The sequence below is a fragment of the Caretta caretta genome, chromosome 1, assembly GCF_965140235.1.
Source record: "Caretta caretta isolate rCarCar2 chromosome 1, rCarCar1.hap1, whole genome shotgun sequence".
NCBI classification, from domain to species: Eukaryota; Metazoa; Chordata; order Testudines; family Cheloniidae; genus Caretta; species Caretta caretta.
This window is the reverse complement of record NC_134206.1, coordinates 71,477,565-71,495,530: the sequence shown is the minus strand read 5'-3', so window position 1 is coordinate 71,495,530 and position 17,966 is coordinate 71,477,565. Positions and strand designations below refer to the sequence as shown.

The following is a 17,966-nucleotide window of genomic DNA, read 5'->3' as shown; positions in this document are numbered from 1 at the left end:
CAGAGATGGAAAATTCCCCTGGGCAATGATAATCAAGAGTCAGAAAATGGTTGAGGTCAAAATGTGAGGTTCTAGATTTCCTATAAATTATAGGTTTTGTGGGTCTTCCTCTCCCTTTTGTCCAATACATTTGTCTAGAAGTTTCTGGTGTTTTCTTTTTAGATCTAATTAGTTAGCAATATCTTCCTGGTATTTTTTTCTCACCTGTCAAAGCATGAAATCCAAATCATGTGTTTCTGTTACAGAAACTGAGATTTATATTATATATATTTAACATTTCCATCTCAACATACAGGGCAATATTTTCTTAAAATTAGACATTTATCAGAGGTTGCAGATCTTCAACACCAACACGTTTTCATCGCCAAATGTTACCTAGTAAAATCTTGATCAAAGGAGAAAGAAAACAGTTGGATCCGATGCAATTGTATGAAAATTGACTGAGTTTCAGAATAGTGCCATTTAATGTTAATGAAGTAACTGTACCTGTTACAAGCAGTCAGTCATCCAGGGGAAGAAAATAGAAGTCAAATTAAAGGGAAAGGGGAGGGACTTTGAAAAAAATGGCAAGGGCAAAAACACAGAAGATGGATGGTAGGAGAAGAGAAAAAGAATCTGAGGGGGTGGGGAATGGAGAGTTGGATAAATATTCAGCAGCAAAAATAGACAAAAACAGAAGAGTATGGGGAAAGTTTCATAATTTAATGAGTATAACACAGATCTATGACACATATGCAAGTGTGAAACAATAGTAAATTTAATATAGTAATTAACTAGATAAATAATGGTAAATTTAATAGTAATTAACTATTATTTATCTAGTTTATTAATAATAATGTCATTATACTTGGTAGTCATTTTTACCCTAAGATCTCTAAGTATCTTTATAGTAATTAAAGTATGGTTCTACTCCATAAAATTACTCTCTGAAATTGGCACTGAATTTCCATGTTCACAGTGACTCACAAAATTTATGTCAGATTTACTCAGTGTCGAGATAAATAAAAATGTGCTTCTTCTAAATGCGGTTTACTCATGTTTGGTTCTCAGAATCAAGCTGGATATTTTCCTTCATCCTTTATCAAACACAAATATTGCATAAGTCTTGTAAGACTTAGTTCAACTTTTTCATCCATTCAAAAGAAAGAAGTTCCATTGAAAGAAATGATTCATGAGAACAAATAATTTCTTTTTTTTTTCAAAATTAAAAAAAAATCCATTTTTGTGTAAAATGAAAAATTTAAATTTTCCATTTCACTATAATAAGGTAATTTCCAGAGTGAGGGTGTGTGCGAGGTGGTTTTTTAAAAAACAATTTCCTTCTCTTTTCCTGCTGGAGAAAAAGTAAAATAAATATTAGAAGAAATAGAGAAAAAAAAAACACTCTTGCTTGCCTACTTATTTGTTTTCATTGGAAAAGTGTGAAAAAATTAAAAGATGTGAAACAAAGTGAGTTTCTCTCTCTCCACATTCTCCCACTGAAAAACAAACAAACAAAAAAACAAACATAAAATCCATTTTTTCCCCACTGAAGTGAGGGGAAAATACACATTCAAAATGGAATTTTTCAAAGAGAAACATTTTTTGAAAAGTAACATTTTCATTTCTAAACAGTTTCATTTTTCAAAAATCAAAAATCTAAAAAAAAAATCTGAAAATGTTCAAGTGAAATGAAAACTTCTTGGTTTTTTTCCCACTGCTCTCCAGAACCTAAAATGGAACTCAAGATAACTACATCTCAACATTCCTCTGCAGTCAGCAAACAGCCATGGAAGATCAAGGCAAGGAGAGAAGGTAGTCAATCTTTTTTTCAAATAAGTGAAATTCACAGAAAAATACTTAAGAAAATTCAAAGTACTCATGTTCTATTATTCCTGATCCCTGCCACAATCAGATTCTGTCTAAACAGTTGCCACTTAGTACCCTGAAAAAAAGTAATATTCAATCTAGTCATCCCTTCCACTATTTTCAGTTGGTTAATCAATTGTACAAAAAAAAATAAAAATAATAATTTTACTATAGTCGAACCTCAATTGTATGAATATGAATCTTACCAACAATTAGTTTTGCAAGCCATTTTTCCTGACCCCAGGGGGTTCGGGGGTGGGGAGAAATAACAAAGAAAGTTATGTTGCATATAAAGAACAAGTCGCATCCCGGGATATTCAAATGCCTCACAGACTCATAGACTTTAAGGCCATAAGGGACCATCTTGATATTCAGTCAGACCCCTGCGCATTGCAGGCCACAGAACCTCACCCACCCACTCTTGTAATAACCTCCGGCTGAGTTACTGAAGTCCTCAAATCATTATTTAAACACTTCAAGTTACAGAGAATCCACCACTTTCAAGTTATCCATACGCCATGCTGTAGAGGAAGGTGGGGCGGGGGGAAAACCCAGGGTCTCTGCCAATTTGACCTGGGGGGAAATTCCTTCATGATCCCAAATATGGCATTAAGCTGTAACCAGAGCATTTTGGCATGACCAAATAGTGCCTTCAATGAACTCAACATATCCTTGCAGTGGTGCAAAGGACAAGAAGAAAGCAATGCAGTGCACCATACTGACACTTATGCATTGTTTCTATTGTAATTTTAAGATGTTCAGTGTTATGACCTTTTCAATTTTATGAATTTATCAATCCCCAATTAGTTCGTAAAATAATGGTTCTGTTGCAGTTAAATTCATTTGTAAAAGGATTATTTGTATATGTTTATGCAACACTATGAATACAACTATTGATGGCTGTTTGCCATCTTTTGGTTATTTATTAATTATTATTATTTGTAGTAGGACAGCACTTATGAGCCTCAATAAAGCAGGAGTTTGTTCGGTACTATACAGACCACAACCAAAGAAGAGAGTTCCTAACCCAGAGAGTTTAAAACCTACACACCAGACAGACTGCAATATGAGGAGGAAACAGAAAATGAAGGGGGGCTAGGTTGGCAGGGTGAGATTAACACACAGCAAACAGAATTTAGCACAAAAACCAAAGTTTCAGCTCACCAACTGTACAGCCAATGTCAAATAGGAGATGTGGGCTCAGAGCGAAGAGGATCCAGCAGATTCAGTGTCAGCCATTGTGCTTTTTGGAAAGCCATTCAACCTCAAGCAACTCATATGAAAATCTCCTGCTTCCATAGCGAGGTACAGAAATTCATAAAGCAATTAAAAATGCCTGCAGATAAGACATTCCAAACCCTTCAAACAACCTTTAGCCAGTTGTTTTACAATGGAAGGAGGGAGGTGGAGTATGACAATGAGTAAGAGACTGCTGAAGCCACACCCAAATGAAAAACAGAAGTCACCAATTACCTGCCCAGTTCTGTCATGCAATCATTCCCAAATGGCACAACCAAATTGTCGTCTAAATGATCAAAGCCCAGAGGTATTTTCTATGTCATGATATAAATGATAGATTTTGCCCTGACCCATTGACATAAAACTGAGTTAACAAGTACTATACAATTGTTTTTTTGCATCTGAAGGTTTTGTATAAATACCTGTCACAGTCATATTCCCATATAAAAACAATGAAAAGAGGAATTAAAAGAATTGAGCCAACCTCACAGAATGTAAAGGAGTACTTTTGGCACCTTAGAGACTAAAAATTTATTTGAGCATAAGCTTTCGTGAGCTACAGCTCACTTCATTGGATACATCCGATGAAGTGAGCTGTAGCTCATGAAAGCTTATGCTCTAATAAATTTATTAGTCTCTAAGGTGCCACATGTACTCCTTTTCTTTTTGCGAATATAGTCTAACACGGCTGCTACTCTGAAACCTTTCACAAAATGTGTAATGAGCAGCAAAACGACACAATCAACGTGGAACAAAGTGAGTGCATTGTCTCTCAGATATCCTGGGACCAACATAGCTAATACAAGACTGCATACAACAATCAAAGTGGGTCTCACCTGAAGACATGTTAGCTAGTTAGTTAGCTCCTGCCTAGAAAAAGAAAATAACTATCACAATACAGCAAACTCAGCCACTGGATAAATACATTTCCAGATCACAAACATAAAGAGCACATAAATATTCAAACTATGGAGGCTATTATTTTGCCAAGGCGGGGCCAGACCAATCCCTTTAAGTATTATGTCTGTGTCATCAGGCAGCTGTTCTTAATTTACTAGCTACCAGAAATGCAATAAGATTTAGCAGTACTAGAGACTGAACTAACGTTGCTCAAAACCAGAAGGCTCCCTCAGTGCACTGAGACATATCTCTGGCATTAGGCTAAAGTTTTAATGTATGCTATTGCTATCTGTGATATTCCAGGACTGCCTTGGGGATGGAAAAAATAAACAAACCCATACAGACTCATTATGCTGGTTCCAATGTGATGACATTTTCAACAACCAGAGGGTTTATATTTGCTTCTTTGTTTTACTGAGAAAAATGTGTTTGGTATAGCCTTTCCAAATACCAAACAATCACTTAACAACTTAAATTTAAATAAGATTGAGCTTATTTATAGAGCACTATTATTCAAGGTTGTTGTACATAGTATTTTCCTTTTTATTTGCAATGTGCTTTGTTATTACAAAAATGTGTTAAACTTACACTCCAAAACATTCATTTTGTAAAACTGGACTTTAATAAGCTGGTCAATTTCAAACAAGAAAAAATATGAAGCAGAAATATATATTGATGTCCTGATTTGTATGTACTCACCACAACCATGGTTATAACAATGCTTTGCACTTAACCGGGAGCTCTTTGCAAACATTTATCAAATAGCTGAGAAAAAAAAAATCATTGGTTGGTGGGACTAGGAGCTCTGTGGTAGTTCCTTCTCATTCAACAGCTGCCCTCTAAACAAGCCCACCGTGGAGCGGTAGGTGCATTGACATCAGAAATACCTCCCCCTTCCCCACTGCGGCTCCCTCATCTGTCTTCCTTCTTCTCCCATGTTCCTTTTGTAACCTCTGCCCTCTGGCACCATTTCCCAGCATGCTTGACATTAAGTTGGGAGCAGAATGGACTAAAAACTCCCACTGAGGCCAATAGGGAGGCTTCTGCTGGGGTCATCTGGACAAGCAGTTTGCTGGGCCATAGATGAGCCAGAGCTGCTCAGCCTTTCAGAGTGACTGGGTTATGTTAACACCTTTAGCCCATTTATTCCATCTAAATTAATACAACAGAGGTCAGCCATGTTTCAGGTTCACTGACCTCACAGTAGAATTCCAACTATAAAAATCTGTGAGTTCCATCAATGCTTATCTGAACAGAGAAATTCATTTAAGTGTGATCTATCACTCAACACCTACATACTCAAAATGGTTCCTGAACCATTAACAGTACTAATGGACCCAGTAAGAAGTGGATGGTATCTGCCAAGAAGAGGTATATTCTGAGTGGAATGGTCCTATAACATCTCACAAGTTAATGGCAAAACAAAATCTGGCCACTTAAGGATTTGCCTTTATATCAAAGTCTGTGGGGTTATAGAAGCTAAGCAAAATCTTCAGCCTTAAAAAAAATTATTTAAGATTTTGTTTATAAATACCATTTTTAGTTTATACACAAATTCAAAGTTTTGTTCCTTAGTAAGAGTACGGACATTAGACAAGATCATATCAATTAGTTGCACTGTTGCTCATAAAGGAAAGAACAGCTTATTTGAACGCATGTATGACTTATTAATTATTATTTTGGATCATATTAATACAGCTGGACATTCAAGAGCACACAATACTGTTTTTTGACCAGCTCCATTCAATAAGTAAACATTTCAAAAGAAACAAAAAATATTTATTTCATTCAGAATATTTAACAGATATTTTTGTTTTGTGTTGGGGAGAAATTCTTTCACTTTTTTTCCTCTAGAAAAAAGGATAGGCAATAATAGCTAAGAGCATGTTACCTCCCCTTTCTCTCTCTCATTTACTCCTTTCTCCTTTTCCAGTGGGGAAAAGATAGGGGGAAGGTGAAAGTGAGCCAAAAGGGGAATTTTCCCAGAAAATATTTTTTTAAAAGTTTGATTTCTTTTTCTATTTAAAACTTTATTTTTATGGTTTGTATATAAAATATAAACACATAAAACAAAACATATAAATATATGCACAAGATTGAAATATGATACAAATAACAACATTTGACATTCATTCTTAGTAAAAACCTGGAAAATTACAAAACAAAACCTGAACCTGTAGAGGTCATGCAGAGCATTAATTATTAAAGTGACTAAACAGATCAATAAGTGAGAACATAACCTATGAGTATCGGAAACTAATATATAGTAAACTGCAAAGGTCTGCAATAGTTTCATGTGTGTCCAGACCTCTTCATATTTTTTCCTCGCCACAGTCATTTTTCCCATTAACGCAGCAGTAGAGAGCTCACTAAGCCAGTCTGTTTATGGAGGAGGAAAACTGAACACTTTCATTTTGAAACTTTCTTTGAAAAAACAACAACAACAAAAGTTTAAAATGGAAATTGTCTTGTGAAGATTTCTATGTAATCGAAAAACCTTATTTTTTCTAAACAGCTTTTTGTTTTGTTTTCATTCCTTATATGTCCGGTTTTCTAATTTTCACAGTTTTGTTGCTGTCCTCTGGACCCTCTCCCATTGTCTACATTTTTCTTAAACTATGGTGTCAAAACTAGATGCAATACTCCAGCTAAAGCCTCACCAGTGCCAAGTACTGAAGGACAATTATATCTTGTGTGTTATATATAATACTGCTGTTAATGCAACCCAGAATATTAGCCTTTTTCACAACTGCATCACATTGTTCATTCATATTCAATCTGTGATCCACTATAACCTCCAAATACATTTCTGCTAAGCCAGTTATTCCCCATTTTGTAGTTGTGCATTTTATTTTTTCCTTAAGTGTAGTTCTTTGTACTTGTCTTTGTTTAATTTCATCTTGTTTATTTCAGACCAATTCTTTAATTTACAAAGGTGCTGTTGAATTCTAATCCTGTCCTTCAAAGTGCTTGCAACTCCTCCCAATTTGGTTTCTCTATAAATTTTGTAATGATACTCTCCACTCTATTATCCAAGTCATTAATGAAAATATTGAATGAAACATGACATAGGACAGAACCCTGCAGGCCCCACTAGATAGATCCTTCCAGTTTGACAGTGAACCATAGATAACTACTCTGAGTACTGCTTTTCAACCAGTTGTACACCCACTTTATAGTAATTTAATCTAGACCACTGTCCCAAAATACATCCTCATGTGAAATATGTCAAAAGGAAGTCTGAAGATGCATAATTTTCAGGGAATGGTACTATGCTCAACTTCTGTAGTTATGGAAAAAACAGTCATCGAATCCTCCCCACAAAAAATTCTAACCCTCACGATGGGAAATCTAAGTCCTACTGCCTGGACAAAGCAAAAGAGATGCCATGATCTTTAGGAGCTGTACACCACCACCGACCTTGTGTAACACACCAGCTAAGTGTCACCTTCTTCACATAGACATATGGCCTATGCAGAGAATAAGAACTCATTTAATCTGTCTGTATCCATCTGTGTTTCCTGTTTTATACTTAGATTGTAAACTCTTTGGTCAGAGACTGTCTTTTTGTTCAGTGTTTGCACATTGCCTAGCACAGTTTAGTCATGGTCCATGACTGGGGCTCCTAGGTTATTACTTATAGTGTTTACTACCACCAGCTAATGGAGATACTACTTAATCTTTGATTTCAGAGTAGCAGCCATGTTAGTCTGTATTTGCAAAAAGAAAATGAGTATTTGTGGCACCTTAGAGACTAACACAAAAAACAAGTCCAGTTTTCTCACTCCACTCTCAATCTTAGTGATAAGGAGATGTTTGATTTGCAACCAATTTTTAATCCTAATCTTTATTATCAGATTGAAAACATCTCCCTTGTACAGGAGATGTCCACCATCGTGATGAAAGAAACATTCAACACTTACCGATACGGGGGCCCAGAAGGGGCGGGGCCTCAGGAAGAAGGGGAGGGACTGGGGGTCAGCATCCCCCAGCCAGCCCATCCTCACTGCCTGGTCCACGCTGCCTGGGGCTCCAACATCAATTTAAAGGGCTGGCCTCGGGGCAGCTGCTCCTTTTGCCCAGCCTCCATCAGTGGAAAGGAGGGGCAAAAGGGGCAACAACAGCACTTTAACATCACTGCCCCTTTTGTGCTGTTCCCCATCAGCAGCCCGGCTTACTTTCACCCCTGCCCACCATCTGATGAAAGATTGCAATACAGTCATAGGTGATGGCCTGCTGTTTCAGGCCCTTCAACACAATATGTGAAAGCCCTAACTGCCTGGTTAATGCAATTCCATAAACGGCATTCACTGACATTGTTCTGCAAGTGCCTCCCCAAACTTGCGGCATTAGCTTCGAGAATACCAATGTGGTTGATGAGAAAAACTACCTCAAGTGCAACCCTAATTCTGTTTCATGCATCCAAACACCTCACTAACCTTGTCCCTGGACAAAGTTGTTGTCCCTAAAATGGATGAAGACAAAAAAGGCAGGAAGGGATATCACCATAGACCATACATCAAGGTCATTAGGTGGTCCAAACCTGAATGCTCTGATGACCTCAGCTGAAGAAACTGGGAAGTTGATATGGCAAACAACTACAAAAGTCTGACCAGCAGCATCTTCTGAGGAGAAAGTTCATAGTAACCAGTCACAGCAGAAAGATTTGCATATCCACAATACAGCTAAGAAATAACTAGAGATTATTCAAATCAGACACCCACAGTCAACCAAAGTACAGGGAGTTGCAAAAGTGAGGAAAAAACTGTACAGTAATTTTACAATATTCCTATGCTCCTTCATTTCATTTCAGTATGTTTCACTAAAACAGGAACTTAGATGAAACACATCACAGCTACAGTTTCCACAAAAATGGTATAACAATTTTCAGTAATAATAAAATACATCCACACTTGTAATATTTTACCATAAATGTACAGCTTGGGGCCACCCCAATCCAATTTTTTTTTTCTGACCTAAATACACAAAAGCAAAGAAGCAGGCAAAATAGCAGTTAATCTACAGGCACAGAGTATCTGTCACATTTGGCTGAAAGTCATATTTAATGCGGTGGCTGATGCCTGGCCGCAAGGAAAGTATAATTGGTTGAAGAGTTTATCTTTGTGGGAATAGGGGGATAATGTGCTTTATAATGTGCAGTATTTTCTTCTGTTATGTAATAATGTGATACATACATTCTGATTAAAGATATGAAAGGATAACAGAAAAACTTATTCCTTTTGCTCCTCACTTATACCACATGAAAGTGCTAGGGGTAGAATACTTGTCCATAGAAAATTATGAGTAACAACAAAATAAATGGTGGGACAAAGTACTCCAATTTATGTGTTGGGATTATGGATTTCCTTCTATTTTTCATTGGTAGTTTCAAAACAGTATTCTTCAAGAGTCTTTTTCCTCCCCTTCATCTTCTTTTTTTGTTACCTTATTGAAAGATACTTCAATAATGATAATCCTCGGAAATATTTGGCCTTTGTGAAGGCTAGAACACAATGTAGAGCAGGCATTTGCATATCTCAGCCTCCCTGTACTGAAAAGTAAACTAGCCAAAAACCAAGAAAATTAACATGTATGATCTTCCCTCACTCTCTTTAAATGGATCTTTAACTAATATTAGAAACTCTAAAACCTCCTTTTTGAATCTTTACTTTTCATCACAAGAGATATTATGGTGGTAATAATGAGATCAAAACATACCTAGAAACCATAGCAGAAATAACATTACCATAAAGAAAATCTTCTCACTTTCCCTATGCCTAACTACAGTGCATGCATAATAACTGATGCTGACAGGAAAAGATATGGTCATGCGCATATGCAAGTAAGGGGAAATTCTTCCTTCTTTCCCTCTTCTATCCTGATTAAACAGCAAGCTATTCCACATATAACCCCACAGAATTACTTGATCAAATTCTCATGTTGCCAAAAATTGGCAAGAAGTTGTACATACTAGAATAAAGGCTCAAAAGGGAGGAATTGTCAAAACTATTGTTCTCTACACAGACTTTGTGTGTATGCATTATAGTGCATTTTCTTTAACTAGATGGTCGCACAACTTATTCAAGGGCAGATGAAATTGAAGTATATAGGACCAGGACTATACGTGGCATGCTTAGGTAGGTTAAGATGTGGGGATGATTAGGCATTTTTGGGTAAAATGTTTTTTCAGTGGAAAGTGTGAGTTCCATAAAACCAAAAATGTCCACAAGAACATGCCAATTTTGCAAACAAATCTTTCTATTTTCTATCAGAAAAATCAAAATGAAAAGTTCACCTCCTAGTGTGGTTCAACCAAATTGAAACTTTTAATCAAATTGAATTAAAACATCTAATTTTCAGTCAGTTTGATATCAATCTGCATCTGTTCTGAAGATGTATCATGAGGGATGTAGTCTGGCCAGGGACAATGAGGAAATGAGGGACCCAACTAGAACTCCCCTGAGGCACAGCATTGGATCAGGATAACACAGTTTAATGTTGAAGTGACCCAAAACATTTAGACTATTCTTACTGCTCAGGATTAACTATTGCACTTTATCACAAGAGTTTAGGGAATCCTAATCTTCCCAATTTAGTAGATTAGTGCTCCAAAACTGGCAGTTTTTTATAAGAGTCAGTGACCACCAAAACATGGGAAAAACATTACAAATATGTTTTGCTTGTAGTTCTGGCAAACAAAAAATAAAATTAAATGCAATATACCTATACATTTGGGGGTTTGTTTGTTTGTGTTTTCATAATTAGTACAATTTATAGCCATCATGTGGCATGTTTGTTTATGACTTTGCTCTAAACACTATGAGTATAAGGATTATCCCAGAGTATGATAAATTGCACTGAAAAATATTGAATAGTTGTAGTTACCAAAGTATAAGAGTACTATGAAATGTCTTGCTCTATTTTATGAAGCATTAAACTGTTCATAGTAACTATGGCTTCTAGATGTCATCCATAAATCAAGCCAGGCCAATGGCAGCAAAGTGATGGATATCCAACTATCTAAGGGATTTGATCATAAGACACAAGCTAAAATGGTGACAAGGTGGAGATAAACGTTTGTGTTCAGATTAACATCCCAAGGTCAGAGTGCCCAAGCATATCAATGAGGAGTATTCAGACAACACTTTGAGAATATTAATCTAAAAAGGTACAACAGCTAAGTGGAAAAGAAATTGAATTTTAATGAAGTCTGTTATGATTGTCTAAGAAAACATTTATAGTAAATTACTCACAAAGAGATTGAGTTTGTTCATGCAAAGGGCTTGCTCCTTTAAAATATCAGACACTGCATGGTGATTATTTATTTATTTTATTTTAAGTAACTTTACAAGGACATTGATAAAACATTAGAAAAACACAGTAGCATATTCTTTATTTCTTTAAGGATGGGGAGGGGAGAAATGAAATGCAACTCATGCACAACTAATCCTCAAATGAATTTATTGGCACACAAAAACTTATTAAGGTTGTGCAAGATGAGCGTGTGATATTTCCATTCGCAAGGTAATAATGAAAGAGAGTGGGAGAGACACTGAAGCACATAGCACACTGGCAAAGTATAACACACAAGCTTTTCTAAAGGATTGTTTCATGTATCTACATTATGTAGTATTTTACTTTTGTATCTGAGATACTGTAAATATCATTTTCACCCTAAATATTAGAAAATTGGAAAATACACTTAGGACTTGGTCCTGATCTTAGATTCTCCACGTGTATGCCAGTGTAGCAGATGATTTAACAAGATGTTCAGCAAAGCATGTTTATCTATTTAAGATGAGGGTTAGACCCATAGGGCACATTTTTCTTCTCTCTTTTTCAAAGTAGTATTCTTCGCATTTGCTTCTGTGTATTCTACGAGCAGTGGCAGAGAAAAAATATCTGAAGTCATGAGTAATTCAATTCAATTCAATCTAGCAAAATTGATTTTGTGAACTAGACTGAACAGCATCACTTAAACCCTTTATACCCATAATCAACATGTGCTGGACTATTTAGACGTGGGTTCTGAGTCTTGTGTAAAATAAAGATGAAATAAATAGAAATACTTGCCTCTAAGCTTTCAAACAAAAAACCTTATCCTTAAATAATGAAATCAAAGTCTAAGTCCTATTATTTCTGAGCATAATGATTCATTTGTAACACTAGATTTCTATCTTCCAGGACAGTAATTCATTTTCAACACTTTTGACACTGTCTCATATGACCTTCTCATAAACTAACTAGAGAACTGTAGCCTAGATGTACCTACTGTAAGCTGGGTTGCACAACTGGCTGGAAAACCATACTCAGAGAGTAGTTATCAATGGCTCATAATCAAGCTGGAAGGAAATATTGAGTGGGGTCGCACAGGGATGTGTCCAGTTCTATTCAATATCTTCATAGATTATTTAGAAAATAGCATAGAAAGTGCACTTAACATTTATAGATGATACCTAGATATGAAGTGTTGCAAGCACATTGGAAGAGAGGATTGGAATTCAAAATGATCTTGACAAACTGGAAAAGTGATCTGAAATAAATAGGACAAAATTCAAAAAGACAAATGCAAAGTATTTGCATGTAACAAGGAATAATCAGCTACACAAATACAAAATGGGAAATAATTGCCTAAGAAGGAGTATTGAAGAAAAGTATCTGGGGGTTATGATTAACCACAAACTAAATATGAGTCACCAGTGTAATACTGTTGCAAAAAAAGTGATTATCATTCTGTGATTAGCAGTACTGTATTAGCAGTAGTGTTGTAAGCAAGAAACAAGAAGTAATTCTTTCACTCTACCCAGCACTGCTAAGGTCTCACCTGGAGTTTTGTGTCCAGTTCTGGGAAGCATAAGTCAGGAAAGATGTGGAGACACTGGAGAAAGTCCAAAAGAGAGCAATTAAAATTATTAAATATCTTGAAAACATGACCTACGAGGAAAGGTCTTTTTAAAAACATGGGTTTGTATAGCCTGCAGAAGAGAAGACTGAGGGGGAGAGGGGTTTGATAATATTCTTCAAGTACTAAGAAGTTGTTGTAAAAAAGGTGATAATTTGTTCTCCTTCAACACTGAGGATAGGACAAGTAGTAATGGGCTTAAATTCTAGCAATGGAGATTTAGGTTAGACAGTTGGAAAAACTTCCTAACTGTAAGGGTAGAGAAGCACTGGAACAAATTACCTGGGAAGGTCGTGGAATCTCTGTTATTGGAGGTTTTTAAGAACAGGTTAGACAAATACCTGCCAGGGATGGTCTAGATCAGTGTCTCTCAACCAGGGGTATAGGTACCTCGGGGGAAGGAGGGGGATACACAGAGGTCTTTTACGAGGTACATCAACTCATCAAGATATTTGCCTAGTTTTACAACAGGCTACATAAAAAGCATTAGCAAAGTCTGTACAAACTAAAATTTTATACAATGACTGGTTTACACTGTTCTATATACTATACACATACATATATGTGCCCTTGGGACACATGCGGCCTATCAGGATAATCTGATTGTGGGGCGCAAGACATTTTGCTGATGTTGACTGCCTGCAGGCATGGCTCCCCGCAGCTCCCAGTGGCTGCAGTTCGCTGTTCCAGGTCAATGGGAGCTGCGGGAAGTGGCGGCCGCTCACAGCCTGCAAACAGATTACCCTGATGGGCCGCATACAGCCTGTGGGTCATAGGTTGTCCACCACTACTATACACTGAAATGCAAGTACATTTATTTTCCAATTGATTTATTTTATAATTATATGATAAAAATGAGAAAGTAAGCTATTTTTCAGGAATAGTGTGCTGAGATACTGTGACTGGGATCCCAAGGGTCCCCCGCTGAGGTTGCTCGTTTAGAGCAAACTGCAAAGAATGGGGCAGACAATCCCCAAAACTGGTGGTTATTCCAATACTTAGATCCACCACGTAGACTGGAACTGTTGGGTTACATTGTTCACCTCTAACCAGATATAAGTAAACATAGACTACTATAGTCACTATCTTTTTCTAATTCTTTAATAATACAAGTTTACATTTTGAACTTCTAGCCTAACGTGGAATGGCCCTAATTATAATTTACATACTTTTCTATAATGTCTCTAAAGGTTGAATCTGGGTCAAGTAGCAAGCAAGCTGCTTAACCCTTTCTGGCCATGTGTCACAGACACTTTTGCGTGTTTATGTCTGATTTTGTAAGCAAGTAGTTTTTAAGTGAGGTGAAACTTGGGAGTACCCAAGACAAATGAGACTCCTGAAAGGGGTACAGTAGCCTGGAAAAGTTGAGAGTCACTGGCCTAGATAATACTTATGCCTGCCTCAGTGCAGGGGACTGATCTAGATCAGTGGTTCTCAAAGCCACTCCACCGCTTGTTCAAGGAAAGCCCCTGGTGCGCTGGACCGGTTTCTTTACCTGCTGTGTCTGCAGGTTCAGCCGATCGCGACTCCCACTGGCCACGGTATGCTGCTCCAGGCCAATGGGGGCTGCGGAAGGACGGCCAGCATGTCCCTTGGCTCGTGCCACTTCCTGCAGCCCCATTGGCCTGGAGTGGCGAACCGCAGCCAGGGGGAGCCATGATCGGCTGAACCTGTGGATGCGGCAGGTAAACAAACCGGCCCAGCGCACCAGGGGCTTTCCCTGAACAAGCGGTGGACTGGCTTTGAGAACCACTGGGCTAGATGATACACAGAGATCCCTTCCAATACTATATTTCTATGATTTCTATAAAACATAAGTTTTAAAATGTTGTCCTTTGTTTGAGGCATTTTGGATAAAGAAAGAGGAATGATTTGGTCACTGATGTTAGTCTGTCATGCTCAGTACTACAGTCCTGAAGCATAGATAAGTCTTATTGTAGTCAGTGGGGTTCTGTTCCCATTTTGTAGGATTGGTAAATAAATATATATCTATAGTAGCTACTGCAGACCTAAGCTTGAAGCAGAGCATATGTGCAAAACGTGCTTACAAACAAAACCGATGTACATGAGACAATATTAAAACCATATATTTAAATACTAAAAATATAGGCCCAGATTCTCAGTTGCAATCACAGCAGAACAGTATGAAGGAACAACACGGGAGCCAATTGTTGCTATGGGAACCAGATCAATTCTCATTCAGGATTCTCACATTCCCTGAGGATTCACTGATGGTGAAATCTGGTCATTTTTGGTCTCCCTTATGAAAAAAGCACCTGAATTGGGCTAGGGAATCCATGTATAGAAAAAAGAACATCTTTCAGATGAAGAACTTTGGGCCTAAATCTGTAACTCTTACTCATATGTGTAGTCTCGGTGAGGATAGATGCATGGCAGCAGACTTCTCACGTAAGTAGTTAGGGATGGTGTCCGTAGCCTCTGTTTGCCTGGGAATGGCAACAGGATGGATCACTTAATGATTACCTGTTCTGTTCATTCCCTATGAAGCACCTGGCATTAGCCACTGTCAGAAGACAGTACACTGGGCTAGATGGACCTTTGGTCTGACACAGCATGACGATTCTTATGTTTTTATGAATAACATTTGGGAAGCTGAGCCCTAAATTTCCTTATAAGAACTCTATATTTCTCTTTTTAGTGGATTATTTCTTTGTTTTACTTTCTGTGCTTTACAGAAGGAGACATACTTCTACAAGCTGCCTGATTACTTAATTTGACTCTGAATCCTTAAAGATCTTTATAGAGAAAATCTCTGAAACCTTCAGCAGACCAGTTTTGCTGCATTAAACCAGTGCAAGAAGAATTTGGCATTAATTATTAATCATTAAGGATGGAAAAACATAAGCAGCAGGAACTAAACACTAACATGACTGCCCTCTTCCTGTCTATTTCATTACAATGCTGCAAGTATTTCTGAACATTTGGGAACTGTAAAAGAACATGGTGTTCAATGTTACAAGAAAGGGAAATTGGGTAGGACACTTGTTTCTATTAAAAAAAGAAGCATTGGTATTACTTTGTCTGCAGGGAGATCAATGAAATAATATAGTGCATTTAAATGTTTCATCCAAGAAAAAGAGAACAATATTAATTATAGCCTTTAGCTCTTTTCATGGAACTCCTTTGGTAATTATAGTGCAAGAGAAAGAACAGAAGTAATTTAAAGACATATTTCTTTATAAGAAATCTATTTTTTTTAACTTACAAAAGGGTACATTTCAAAGGAGGACTTTGTCTTAAAGATGGATCTGCCTTATTTGCACAAAGCCAGTGCAATCATAAATTGTAAAAGGACTTTAAAAATGTTTCTGAGGTTACATTTTATAGCTGCATCAACAGTGGTAGACTGTTATTATTGAGGGAATGTTAAGTGATACCAGCTTATTGACCTACTTATTGAGGGAATGTTAAGTGATACCAGCACAAATGACAGCTGCAGAAGACTTCAAAGTCATTGCTGGCAAATCATAAATAACAGAGAGAGCATTTTCTGCCATCGTAGTCCTAGGAAATGTTATCTTGAGATATGTTCTTGAATTAATCTTTAGGTGGAAAAAAGCTTTTAAGAAGTGGTAACAAGCTCCAGAGGGCCTTATTCTACACATTTTTACATCAGTTTTATGCTGGTTACATTAGTGGAAAGCTGATTAACAACAAGGAGAATCAGTAACCCAGTGGAAAAAGAGAAATCCAGTTCAACTTCTTGAGCTCCGGTTCAACTTGTATTGAAATTAACAGGAGTTTGTTGTTGACTTTAAAAAGGGCGATTTATTTTTATGTGAAACAATTCCTCAAAACATCAGTGCAAAAGATTCCTTAAAAAGATCCTCATTGGCTTCAGCTGATGATCACGTTTTGCCATTGGCTTCAGTGAAACTATTCATGTGACCAAAGACTACTCCCCAGATGAAGCTTGTCATTCTCCCTTATTTTAGGCTCTGGCTTAAAAGCTGCAATAGAACCTTCAGCCTGTAGTGCTAAAAGACAATACTTGCTCTTTGGCCAACTGGAATCTGTTACTTCATCATGTATATAGTTAATAACAATATTCATAAAGTGCCAGTTGGTCAACTGGTGTCTTTTGTGATGGAATTTAAGACTTCTCTGTAAGAAGATTCACTTTAGATTATTGATCAAGAAGAAATCAGATAACTAAGTTTAATCAAGATATGAATTAGAGTCTATACTTCAAAAGATTAACTAGCACTGTATACAGCAAGTGTTAATATAGTTTACACAATCTAGGGAGACAGGTTGCAGCTTCACTGGGTTCCAATTTTTATATCTCTCGAAGAGAGTTTTATAGCCTGCTTGTTTAGAATATTTCACTCCCAATCACATTTTGTGGTTGGTGGCACATTATCCAGTCATGTGTTAATGTTACCTTGTGGTCAATACAACTGGTACAGGTGATGTGATTTACTTTTCAAATATATTTTTCCATGTACAATACAAAGCTAATCTGCAAGCAATTTTCCATTGTTCTCTTAGCATAACTATGCAAACTTTCAGGTATTTAACACAGTTTCACAATTACATTTGTGTCTACCTACTTATTACTTTCTTGTGGTTTTAGATACGATTTCATAACTTCTTACTCAAATTGCAGAACCAATCACACTTATTTGCTATTACATATGCAGTTAAAGGTACCTTAGGTAGCTGTTGAAATAGGTTATGAAAATGGGTCATGCCACATCATATTCTACATAAGTTTAATATGCTTAAAGCCATGAACACTTTTAGCTCTCTGGACATAACTTGCGAGGGATTCTGGGAGCTCTAGGCCTATATGGCAACAGCTCTTATTTCTTCCCTTTCTTTCCGATTACCAGCCCCCTTCCCCCAACAATTGGGAAATTAAACATGAACACCCCTTCCAAACCTAATGCAGCATTACAGTTGCACAATTAATGATGGCAGGCCAGGAAATGCTAATAATACACATTTCCCCTCCCCCCCTTACAGGTATGCATTTTGAAACAGTCTTTAAATGCACATTTTATTAGAGATACCCTTTTATCTAAACCTGTGGACAAATGTGTTATGCTCTGCA

At 37.0% G+C, this 17,966-nt stretch overlaps 1 long non-coding RNA gene across 1 annotated transcript; it reads right to left on the bottom strand.

Moving 5' to 3' along the window:
* Positions 1-11,406: 11,406 nt before the first annotated feature.
* On the bottom strand, positions 11,407-12,871 carry LOC142069610 (uncharacterized). Its single transcript, XR_012665533.1, has 3 exons — positions 12,812-12,871; positions 12,444-12,520; positions 11,407-11,862 (listed from the first exon to the last, which is right to left on the bottom strand). It is a non-coding gene; the product is annotated as an uncharacterized LOC142069610 (long non-coding RNA).
* Positions 12,872-17,966: the final 5,095 nt, after the last annotated feature.